At 40.4% G+C, this 2,741-nt stretch overlaps 1 pseudogene; it reads right to left on the minus strand.

The window, feature by feature from the left end:
• Window positions 1–1,343: 1,343 nt before the first annotated feature.
• LOC136396527 (U6 spliceosomal RNA) lies at window positions 1,344–1,416 on the minus strand (annotated as a pseudogene).
• Window positions 1,417–2,741: the final 1,325 nt, after the last annotated feature.

Raw genomic sequence — 2,741 nt, forward strand, 5'->3', positions numbered from 1 at the left:
ATCATCATCACCCCAAATCCCTAATTCCCACTGAGGTTCATGCTGTGTTATACATTCTACGGGTCTGGGCAAATGTGTAATGACATGTATCTACCACTATAGAATCATACAGCGTATTTTCACTCCCTAGAAAGCCTCTGATCTGCCTATCCATCCTTCTCCCTAACCCCTGGCAATCACAGATCTTCCCACTGTCTCCATAGTTTTGCCTTTTACGGAATTTCATATAGTTGGAATCATGCAGTGTAAAGCCTTTCAGATTGGCTTCTTTCACTTACTAAATGTAGTTAAATTTCCTCCATGATTTTTTCATAGCTTAATAGCTCATTTCTTTTTAGTGATAAATAATATTCCATTGTCTGGGTGGAGCCTAGTTTTATCCACTCACCTACTGAAGGGCATCTTGGTTGTTTTCAAATTCAGTTGTGGCCCTGGGTGCAGAAAATATTGGGCTCCTTACATTAGAAAAAAGTGTGAAGTTAAGGTTTCTTGGGGCCCTTCAGTAGTCGGGGCAAAGGGCATGCGCCTGGTTTGCCCACCATTAAATCCGTCTCTGTGTGGACATAAATTTTCAACTCTGTTGGGTCAATAGGAAGGAGTGTGACTGCTGGATTGTATGATAAGAGTGTGTTCAGTTTTGTAAGAAACCATCAATCTATCCTCCAGTGTGGTTCTACCATTTTACCTCCCCACCTACAATGACTAAGAGGTCCTCCTGCTCCACATCCTCGCCAGTGTTTGGTGGTGTCAGTGTTTTGGATTTTGGCTATTCGAGTAGGTGTGTGCAGGTATCTCATTGTTTTTATTTGCAGCTCCCTGATGATATAATGTGGAGCATCTTTGCACGTGTTTATTTGCCGTCTGTGTATCTTCTTTGGTAAGGTGTCTGTTGAGGTTTTTGTTCATTTTTAATCAGGTTGTTTTCTTACTGAAGTTTTTTTTTGGGGGGGGTTTCTTTGTATATTTTAGGTAGCACTCCTTTATCAGATGTTTCTTTTGCAACATTTTCCTCCCAGTCTGTGGCTTGTCTTCTTGTTCTCTTGACATTGGCTTTCACATAACAGAACTTTTCATTTTAAGAAAGTCTAGTTTATCAATTTTTGTTTCATGAAACACCTTTGGTGTTGTATCTATAAAAGCTACCATCGTACCCAAGCTCATTCAGGTTTTTTCCTAATTTATTATCTAGAAGTCTTATAGTTTTTCATTTTACAACTAAATCTATGATGCATTTTGAGTTAATGTTTCTGAAAAGTGGAAGATTTGTGTCTAGATCTTTCTTTCTTTTTTGCATGTGGATGTCCAGTTGTTCCAGCATCATTTGTTGAAGAGACCCTCTTTTCTCCTTGCACAGGGGCCATGCTAATCTTCTCTGTATCGTTCCAATTTTAGTATATGTGCTGCCGAAGCGAGCACGAGACCCTCTTTTCTCTATTGAGGAGCCCTGGCTCCTTTGTCAAAGATCAGTTGACTATATTATGTGGGCCTATTTCTGGGCTCTTGATTCTGTTCTATTGATCTACTATTTGTCTCTTCTTTCACTACTAGCACACTGTGTTGCTTACTGTACCTTTAAAGTATGTCTTGAAGTCAGATAGTGTCAATCTTCCAACTTTGTTTTTCTCCTTCAATATTGTTGAGTGTTTGGGGGTTTTTGTTTCTTCATATAAACTTTAAAATCAGTTTTTTGTTATCATTTGATTTTTCTAAAGTATTTAAAATTTACTATGGGAAAATAGTCTGGGCACAAAACGTCCCTGCTATGAGCTAGAATTTTGTAGGCAATATCTCATTTTATCTTTACAACGGCCTATGAGGAAGGCGGGGGCACCAAGACCAGAAGGGCTTAACCAGCCTGAGGTCATTCCATGAGTATATGGCAAAGGACGAGTTTGAACTCCTGATACCATAATAAGCTGCCACTGATTGAGAACACCCAGCACACACCTTCTGAAAAGAACATGTAAATTGACCTGGTTGTATAGCTATGTGTTCACATTGCATCAATCAAGAGTCCATCTAAGTCCATCCAACCCAGCGTTTCAAATCACTTCGGCCTAAATACAATTCACCTAATTAAATGGTGTCCTTGACATGATACATCTGTCCTGAGTTCATGCCCAAGACTGAAAATGCCCACAGCTGCACTTAGACAATGGTTTTAATTTTTAAAATCCACAGTTTAAAAAAATAAAAATGGGTAAGATTTCCAGTGAAGGGTTCAGAACCATGTTCTGGGAAACTCTTCTGCTCTCTTCTGAAATTGTTCTACAAGTGCATCTGGCTGATTCTGTTATTGTGTCTCTTTTTGGCTTGATTTCTTTATCTTCTCTTCAATGCCTTAAAAAAGGTGCTTGTGTTTCTTTCTCCTTTATGTGCTGAAATAATCATTGAGACCTAAGACAAGCAGCTACTCCAGGCCATGGACGCAGAAGCCGGTCCAGCCTGTGCTGCCCTTGGCTTTGAGTCGGACAGTTCCCCTTTTAAACTTCTTCCTAGACATACAGACCTAGGGAGTGATGGGATCAGAGAGGGCTGCCTCCACCCAGGGATGCTCTTTTCTAGGGTGAGACAATGAACTTAGCACGTCTGTCCAGTTTCAGGGACCACGCCTTCTGCAATCTTGCTGTACATGACTTCTTTTGAGAGAGGAAGGGTACCTGCTTCCAAATAGGGGTTTGACTGGGGGAGAGTCTGCTCAGGATCAGCCTTCCAGAAACAAACAAACAAACAAATAAAAA

The sequence above is a fragment of the Saccopteryx leptura genome, chromosome 2 (genome assembly GCF_036850995.1).
Source record: "Saccopteryx leptura isolate mSacLep1 chromosome 2, mSacLep1_pri_phased_curated, whole genome shotgun sequence".
NCBI lineage: Eukaryota > Metazoa > Chordata > Mammalia > Chiroptera > Emballonuridae > Saccopteryx > Saccopteryx leptura.